Genomic DNA, 10441 nt, shown 5'->3' with positions numbered 1-10441 from the left:
AGTCAGCTCTGCTGCGGGGTATTTGCAGACATTTTTGGCTGCTGCTTGTTAGGAGGGGAGCTCTTCTGGCTCACAGATGGGAAAGCACTCCCTCAGTTGCAGGAATCAACGCCATCTTGTGCAGGCTTGTGGGCCAGCGAGAAGAATGCTGTCAGTTTGGACGGGCTTGAGCCCTTACTTCTCCCTCTTGTCATGGCGTTGCAGGGTCAGAGGACTGCCAACAGCAGTATGGTGACCTGTAGGGTAATAGATATTCTGTCTGCAATGGGTTATGTGAGCCGCTCTAGAGTCCTGCACGGAGCTCCCTGCACATGCGTCCTCTCTGCAAGCTGTTAATCCCTAGTGTTTGAATGAAGTTTTATCATTTACTAGGTTCCTATAAATAATAATTATAAAATTTCTCATCAGAATATCTGAGGTTAGCGGTCTGGGTCAGGGATCGTTGATATTGCTGTGCACCTTATGTTAGATATACATAGGTGCATCTCAATAAATTAGAATATAATTGAAAAGTTTATTTATTTCAGTAATTCAATTCAAAAAGTGAAACTCATATATTACACACAAAGTGATATATTTCAAGTGTTCATTTATTTTAATGTTGATGATTATGGCTTACAGCTAATGAAAACCCAAAAGTCAGTATCTCGGAAAATTTGAATACTGTGAAAAAGTTCAATATTGTAGACTAATTGTGTCACACGCTAATCAGCTAATCAACACAAAACACCTGCAAAGGTTTCCTAAGCCTTTAAATGGTCCCCCAGTCTGGTTGGGGCTACTTTCACACTAGCGTTCGGAGCGGATCCGTCTGATGTTTCATCAGACGGATCCGCTCCGATAATGCAGACGTTCGCATCCATTCAGAACGGATGCGTCTGCATTAAAACTTAGAAAATTTTCTAAGTGTGAAAGTTGTCTGAGCGGATCCGTTCAGACTTTACATTGAAAGTCAATGGGGAACGGATCCGCTTGAAGATTGAGCCATATTGTGTCATCTTCAAGCGGATCCGTCCCCATTGACTTACATTGTAAGTCTGGACGGATCCGCTCGCCTCCGCACGGCCAGGCGGACACCCGAACGCTGCAAGCAGCGTTCAGGTGTCCGCTCACTGAGCGGAGCGGAGGCTGAACGCTGGCAGGCGGATGCATTCTCAGTGGATCCGCCTCCACTGAGAATGCATTGGGGCCAGACAGATGCGTTCGGGGCCGCTCGTGAGCCCCTTCAAACGGTGCGCACGAGCAGACACCCGAACGCTAGTGTGAAAGTAGCCTAAGTAGGAATCACAATTATGGGGAAGCCACATAAGGTCATAAAGAAGCTGTCTGTTCACAGTTAATAGAAAGTTGAGTGGAAGGAAAAATGTGGTAGAAAACAAGCAACTGTAGTCCTAAAAGAATTGTCAAGGGGGGCGTGGCTAACTGCCGACATGAGCGCACGCACTTGAGGTCTGCTCCATACCCCGATCTTAATCCTTCAACATCCTGACATACTGGCTGCACAGAGGGACGAGTGCCAGGTATAGAGGAGGAAGAGAAGACCTGGGAAGGCAATTATGGGCCCCAGCAAGGCACAATCGGCAGCTGAAAAGCTCAAGGAATATGTTCGGCAAGAGGCCCAAAATGGCGCCGCCGCTCCAACACCGCGAGCGGCGGTAACGCGAGGCCAGGCAGCACAGCAGTCAGAGGCGGAGGGATCGGAGGAGCCAGAGGTAACCCTTAAGACTGTCTCTCATCAGCTCCTAACTGCAATTTCCACCTGTCAGACATCACTTACCTGCAAGATAGAGGAAGTAAAGGTGGATTTGGGCCTGCTCAGACAAGATGTGCAGCAGCTCAGGGAGCGTGTGCGTCACACAGAGGACAGGGTCTCGGCTCTAGAAGATCTTACCAGGCCACTTGCAAGCAGAGTGCATGACGTGGAGAGGTCTGTGAGCTTGTGGCAGCAAAAGTGTGATGACCTTGAGAATAGAGCCAGACGCAACAACGTCAGGATCCTGGGGTTACCTGAGAGAGCGGAGGGCTCCGATCCAGCTACCTTCCTGGAACTTTGGTTCAAGGCACAATTCCCTGATGCGCCATTTTCTGGCGTCTACACAGTTGAAAGAGCGCACCGGGTTCCCGCCAGGCCTCCCCCTCCAGGAGCTCCCCCAAGGCCCTTACTGGCGCGAATGCTCAACTGGAAAGATAGAGATCTTATCCTTGGGCAAGCAAGGAACAAGCGAGACATTAAACATGAAAGCGCAAATATATCGCTGTTTCCTGATTTCTCAGCTGAGCTGCAAAAGAAGAGAGCCACTTTCATCTCTGTCAAGCGTCGCCTCCGCGATATGAATCTACAATACTCTATGGCCTACCCGGCACGTCTTCGAGTGATAGATGGTGAAAAGACGATCTTCTTTGTGGATCCTAAAGAGGCGGAAGAATGGATCTCAAAGAGGCCAAGTCGTCCAGGCCCACGCTGATACTATTATCACCACAGTTGTTGCAAGTATCCTGTGTTGTAATGATGTGCTTACCTGATACATGAGTTCTGCTGACTTTAACATCATGGTCCGGGACTAGGGGGGAACTCCCTCAATGTATGCAGGTGAAGTGAGCGTGCCTGCAGGAATTTATGTGGATGTGCTGGCGTGGACGCCATTATCCTTCCATCTACTCGCCCCCTATTCCTAGTTGCTTGATCCCCTTTCCTCCCCTCCTCTGTTCTCCTTTTTCTTCTCATTATTGTTATATGTAAATGCATTATCCAGTGTTGTCCCATTGATATGGGGTCGAGCAGATACCTGCATAGGTTTAACACCATATTGCACTATGCAGGTCTCCGGAAACTCAGCCATATTACAGGATGGCAGAGATGTCATCGTTTACAGGGTTATTCACTTATCTGTTATTCAACAATTAAGTTGTATATTGTTTATACTGTTAAAGGCATGGTACGTTAAGCACGTCACTGCAATGCAAGGGGTGTGCAAGAGAAGGCCTGAGGTAAAGGGCTCTGATTTTCAGGGAGGTGGGGTGCTGTATTGTCAGGAGAATAGGCCGCTGAGTCAAAATGGCAGACTTTAATGTTGTATCATGGAATGTGAGGGGTCTGGGTAGCCCGAGAAAAAGAATTGCTGTATTCTCCCATCTCCGGCAGTACAGTCCCCACATCCTGGGACTGCAAGAGACCCACCTAACTCCAGAAACAGGGAACAGAATTAAGAGGCCATGGGCTCAATGGTCATTAAATGCGTTTGGGTCTACACATTCCAGAGGGGTGGCTATACTTGTTCACAAGAGTATTAGGTGGGAGGTCCAACAATCGGTGGTGGATCCTGAGGGGCAGTATATCCTGGTGTATGCATTTATCAATTGTGCTCCATATGTTGTGGTTAATATTTATAACCCCCCCCCCCCCCCCCCCCCCCCGCGCCACTACAACCATATTCCAGGTGGTGATGAGTTTTGCTGCGCAATATCCCAATGCTAAATTCCTCTGCATGGGGGATTTTAATCTAGTGAGGCATGAAGACATGGATAGGTTTCGTTCAGAGGTGAGAGAGGGCGAGCACACTCAGCGCGCCACTAATCTATCTAGAATGGTTACTGAACTTGGATGGCTGGATATGTGGAGGTTGCGGCATCCTCTTCAGAGGGATTACTCCTGCTTCACTCCAGCCAGGGGCGCACTGTCCAGAATAGATTATATTGTCGGCAATGCCGCAGTATACACAGATCTCAAAGATATTGGATATGGATAACAGGGGCCCTCGGACCATGCACCGATTCTTGCTCAATTTACACTATATGACGGTATTAAACAGAGTGCCAAAATGCGTGTATGAAAATTACATACGACCCATTAGCACGTATTGAGACTCTATATATGGGAATATTTTAATTTGGTCAGTGAGACCACAAATGTCTCTGGTTTATACGTGCTACTAAATGTATTGGTTATTTACATATAAAATTTAACGTTTATTTCATACATTTAAAATAAATGCCTTGAACTCACACATTAAAACTATCAGTGGTGCCTGCCCTATTACAATGTATCTTATATTGTATCCTTTGATAATATGCTTGTTGACCACTGGGGGGCCCTTTAGGTTCTCTTAGCTAGTTCCTGCCGTCTCAATGCAGCAGTATATCGCCGTTATTTCAGGTGCACTGTTATTGACACAGTGTACTCCTCTAGGTACAAGCTTGTTCCCAGATTGCTAGTTGGTATCTGCGCACTGTTTTTCCACAATGCGCTCGCTGAGCTGCGGGCTTTTTCCCAGTGTGCTAATAGTGATTAGTATGTGATACTCCTGCTGCTTGGCATCGCACTCACTGCCTAAAATAACATACAACACACTCTGCCCCCCGACATGTTTCGCCAAGCTCTCTTGGCGTCTTCAGGGGAACGGGCAGTGTTTGTGTTGGGGGCGGAACCTGGCTTTTAACACCTCCTATTCACGGTCATAATCATATTGCCCTATGTGCGTCCCTCTTGCAGCACTCCGTTCGAGTTTAACCAATCCCTACTAGCGTTAGATATGTTACTGTGATGGGAACCTCCCACTCCTTTCTCCTCCAATCGGCATTAGACTGCGCCGCTCATCTATGCGCACACACTTGGCGTGGGCTGCAGGGTCTGCTTGTCAGCTTCTTGTGCGCATGCCCGGGCACTTGGATCTTACCTCCATAGTCGCATTTTTGGTAAGGCGCCTGCGCCGGAACTTTGTGCCAGACATCGATGCTGCGTCCTGTTTGCGCATGCTCCTGAACTTAGTAATCGGTACCGCTTCTTGCGTTTTCAATGCGCATGTGTCCGGACTTGCTGCTGCACATACTTACCTAGTACTGACTGGGCATGCTCGGGCTAATGGTACTGATTTCGGATCTACTATTATACACAGGATGTGGTGGTCTTTCTAATCTATGGGGTCTTGTTGGAATAGCTACTTCATATATACCATCATCTACCTTAATTCTTTCCTATGTCACTGTCTTAAAGATGTATATTATTAGGGGGAAGGGAGGGGGGGGGAGGGGAAGGGAGGGGGAAGGAATGGGGGGTGGAGGGGAAGGAATGGGGGAGGGAGGGAGGGGAAGGAATGGGGGGGGGGTGGGACTGCCCTCTATTGTTGTTAGCTGTATCTCTCTTTGCATATGGAAGATCTGTGTGCTCTTTATTTATAATATTACTTCGTAGGTCGTCTACTACATCCACTTATTATATTTATATTTTTATTTATTTATTATATATTCTAGTATGTTTTATTATTTTTTAGTTATTGGAATATTTTTCATAATTTTTTATACATTTTTGATTTTTTATATATACAGGTGTCATATGCTTCCACCCTTCGTGATGGTGACTACAGACTGGTAAGTGTAAAGAACGTGTGAGTATACTTTATTATTAGTGATTTCATTTTGATGCGTATTTTTTATTTTATTATTTCATTTAATTTTTGTTTTTTGTTATTATTATTAGTGTTATAGTTTAATTTTTATTTATTTCCCCATATTTTAGAGAGCTTATTTTTGATTTTTATAGATTTTGGAAGGAATTTTCATTGGATGTTTTAACTAAGTTGATAGGTATATTGATATTCTTTATTGGGATCCCTTATGATGATATTCCACATTCGCTAGATTCCTGCAGACACCAGAGGCCTGCACCCTCTGTCGGTGCGACCCTCCCTGCTGGTGTATATTCTATTGTTTGAATATCCTTTCCTTATTAACAATTTGATTTTTATATATATATTTTTATACCATTTTTTCAACAAGGGAAAATTGTTATTTTTAGTTTTTCTCGAATTTTAATTAGATGTTTAATGATATTTTAATTAGATATTAATGCTCGATTGATGAATAGTAGTACTGATGCTTTTGTAGAGATCCTTTTATAGTAATAATTCGTTGGTTGCAGTATGGGGAGGCATTTTAGAATTCCTTTATATTTGTATTTTTATAGGGCAGCTGGTTCCTTCCCTCTTGTATCTTTTTAATGAGGTTCTATAATGGTCTAATTTTTTTCAGTATTCATTATTACAGTTGTTCGTTGGAATCTCTTTTATAAGAATGATGCATACGTAAATCCCTCGTTGAGGCCTTGTGGGGTTAGGCTATTGAGGCGGTAAATCCACCGAGCCTCCTCCTGCTGTAGTCGTATATCCAGGTTGCCCATCCTCGGGCCTAGTTTCAATTTTTGGATTCCCCACACTATTAGACTCTGAGTACTTCCATTATGTATATTTTGCACATGTCTAGCAAGTGGTGTATCACTGAGCGTATTGATGGTACTCAAATGTTTGGAAATGCGTCTTCTGAGCTCCTGTGTTGTTTTCCCCACGTACAATTTTGGACAGCCACACTGTATGGCATATATGACTCCCATTGATTTGCAATTTATATATTCTTTAATCTGGTACTTTTTATTATCAGCTGGATTATGAAATTCTTTTTTCGGTACCATTCTTCCACAGAAACTACAGTCACCACAAGGATAGGATCCTACAGTATGGAGCCAGGTTGGTTTCTCTTGTTTTTTGTCTTGCATGAAATGACTATGCACCAACTTTTCTCTTAGGTTTTGCCCTCTCCTATATGTGATAGCTGGTCTGGGGGTCAAAATTTCTTGTAGTTCATCATCTGAGAGCAATATATGCCAGTGTCGTCCCAAGATGTTGTTTATTTTTTTATACTGTCCATCGTAATTTCCTATGCATCGTATCACTGCGCTTTTTTGGCTAGCTTGTTCTTCGCCCTTGTGAAGTAAGATGGTACGGTCACTTCTTTTCGCCTTGTTGTACGCATAGTGTAGGGTTTTCTTCGGGTATCCTCTTGCCAAAAATCTACTATAGAGGAGCTTACTTTCATTCTCAAAACTCTCTGTGGTGGAGCAGTTTCGTTTAGCCCGTAAGTATTGCCCTATCGGGATACCCTTTTTGAGTGAAGTAGGGTGGTAACTTTGCCAATGCAGGAGACTGTTAGTGGAAGTCGGCTTCCTGTATATTGTGGTCTTGACGCTGCCATCATTTTCCAAGGTGATGGTGAGATCTAAAAAATTAATAGTTCTTTGGTCTATTTCCGCTGTGAACTTTAGGCCTAGGAGATTGTCGTTCAATTCCCTGACAAATTCAAGGAAGAGTGTGCTCGTGCTGTCCCATAATATTAAAATGTCGTCGATGTATCGACCCCAGTATAATATGTGTTTAGTGAAGTGGTGATTTTCGTCTGTGAATACAGTGCGCTCCTCCCACCACCCTAAAAATAAATTTGCAAAGCTAGGGGCACAGATCGTCCCCATAGCTGTCCCTGTGATCTGTAAATAAAACTTCCCGTTGAACATGAAATAATTGTGTGTTAACAGAAATTGTAACAGTGATAAAACAAAGGTGCTGTGCTCGTGATATTGTATCCCTTTCGTATTCAAATAATAACGAACTGCTTCTAGGCCTAAGTCATGTTGTATGCTGGTGTAGAGTGCTTCTACATCCAGACTCGCTATCAGCGTAGTTTTATTAACTTGGACCTCCTGTAGCTTGGTCAATGTGTCTTTTGTGTCCTTCAAATATGAGGACAAACTGGGTACAAATGGGGATATCGTCTGGTCCACATAGCCACTGATCCCCTCACACAGGCTTTGATTACCCGACACTATTGGCCTACCTGGTATGGGCTCACGTTTTTTGTGCACTTTTGGGATTGCATAGAAGGTGGCTATCATTGGATTAGGATTATATAATACTTTCATCTCTTCCTTGGTGATAAGATCTTTCAATTTTGCTTGGTCTAATATGGCTTTTAGTTCTAATTTATACTTCTCTGTGGGATTTTCTTTCAACAGTTGATATGTATTCTTGTCCTCTAGAAGGGCCATCACCATGCGTACATAGTCATCCTTTTTGAGGAGCACTATGTTTCCACCTTTGTCAGAGGGTTTAATCTCTATATTCTTATTTTCCATCAAATTGTCTAACGCCATTTTTTCTTGATGACTTAGATTGGATCCCAATTGTGACTTATTGGCCTTTATTTCCTGAAGATCTTTAGTAACTAGGTCCACAAAGGCCTCGATTTTACCGTACTTTGTGAATGGGGAGGTAAATTTGGATTGTGGAGTCAGAGTACTATGTGGTGCCTTCGGTGGTACTATTTCTCCCCTGTGTTCTTTTTCCAGGTCTTCTAAGATTTGTATTGCCTTAACTTCTTTTGCATTAAATTTGGTAGGGTCTCTCTCTAGATTTTTATGTTCTTTATATAGGGCTAGCTTCCTAGCAAACAGATTGATGTCTTTTACCCACCCAAAACAATCAAAATACGGTAAAGGTGTAAACGATAGGCCCTTATTAAGTACGTTTTCATGTTCCAATGTTAGTGTCAGGTTGGTAAGATTGGTCGGTAGAACCTCATTAAAAAGATACAAGAGGGAAGGAACCAGGTGCCCTATAAAAATACAAATATAAAGGAATTCTAAAATGCCTCCCCATACTGCAACCAACGAATTATTACTATAAAAGGATCTCTACAAAAGCATCAGTACTACTATTCATCAATCGAGCATTAATATCTAATTAAAATATCATTAAACATCTAATTAAAATTCGAGAAAAACTAAAAATAACAATTTTCCCTTGTTGAAAAAATGGTATAAAAATATATATATAAAAATCAAATTGTTAATAAGGAAAGGATATTCAAACAATAGAATATACACCAGCAGGGAGGGTCGCACCGACAGAGGGTGCAGGCCTCTGGTGTCTGCAGGAATCTAGCGAATGTGGAATATCATCATAAGGGATCCCAATAAAGAATATCAATATACCTATCAACTTAGTTAAAACATCCAATGAAAATTCCTTCCAAAATCTATAAAAATCAAAAATAAGCTCTCTAAAATATGGGGAAATAAATAAAAATTAAACTATAACACTAATAATAATAACAAAAAACAAAAATTAAATGAAATAATAAAATAAAAAATACGCATCAAAATGAAATCACTAATAATAAAGTATACTCACACGTTCTTTACACTTACCAGTCTGTAGTCACCATCACGAAGGGTGGAAGCATATGACACCTGTATATATAAAAAATCAAAAATGTATAAAAAATTATGAAAAATATTCCAATAACTAAAAAATAATAAAAAATACTAGAATATATAATAAATAAATAAAAATATAAATATAATAAGTGGATGTAGTAGACGACCTACGAAGTAATATTATAAATAAAGAGCACACAGATCTTCCATATGCAAAGAGAGATACAGCTAACAACAATAGAGGGCAGTCCCACCCCCCCCCATTCCTTCCCCTCCCCCCATCCTCCCTTCCCCTCCCCCCCCCTCCCTTCCCCTCCCCCTCCCCCCCCCCTTTCCCCTAATAATATACATCTTTAAGACAGTGACATAGGAAAGAATTAAGGTAGATGATGGTATATATGAAGTAGCTATTCCAACAAGACCCCATAGATTAGAAAGACCACCACATCCTGTGTATAATAGTAGATCCGAAATCAGTACCATTAGCCCGAGCATGCCCAGTCAGTACTAGGTAAGTATGTGCAGCAGCAAGTCCGGACACATGCGCATTGAAACCGCAAGAAGCGGTACCGATTACTAAGTTCAGGAGCATGCGCAAACAGGACGCAGCATCGATGTCTGGCACAAAGTTCCGGCGCAGGCGCCTTACCAAAAATGCGACTATGGAGGTAAGATCCAAGTGCCCGGGCATGCGCACAAGAAGCTGACAAGCAGACCCTGCAGCCCACGCCAAGTGTGTGCGCACAGATGAGCGGCGCAGTCTAATGCCGATTGGAGGAGAAAGGAGTGGGAGGTTCCCATCACAGTAACATATCTAACGCTAGTAGGGATTGGTTAAACTCGAACGGAGTGCAGCAAGAGGGACGCACATAGGGCAATATGATTATGACCGTGAATAGGAGGTGTTAAAAGCCAGGTTCCGCCCCCAACACAAACACTGCCCGTTCCCCTGAAGACGCCAAGAGAGCTTGGCGAAACATGTCGGGGGGCAGAGTGTGTTGTATGTTATTTTAGGCAGTGAGTGCGATGCCAAGCAGCAGGAGTATCACATACTAATCACTATTAGCACACTGGGAAAAAGCCCGCAGCTCAGCGAGCGCATTGTGGAAAAACAGTGCGCAGATACCAACTAGCAATCTGGGAACAAGCTTGTACCTAGAGGAGTACACTGTGTCAATAACAGTGCACCTGAAATAACGGCGATATACTGCTGCATTGAGACGGCAGGAACTAGCTAAGAGAACCTAAAGGGCCCCCCAGTGGTCAACAAGCATATTATCAAAGGATACAATATAAGATACATTGTAATAGGGCAGGCACCACTGATAGTTTTAATGTGTGAGTTCAAGGCATTTATTTTAAATGTATGAAATAAACGTTAAATTTTATATGTAAATAACCAAT

This window comes from Bufo bufo, chromosome 2 (assembly GCF_905171765.1).
Source record: "Bufo bufo chromosome 2, aBufBuf1.1, whole genome shotgun sequence".
Classification (NCBI taxonomy): domain Eukaryota; kingdom Metazoa; phylum Chordata; class Amphibia; order Anura; family Bufonidae; genus Bufo; species Bufo bufo.
The sequence above is the reverse complement of the archived record's forward strand: the minus strand, read 5'-3'. Positions refer to the sequence as shown.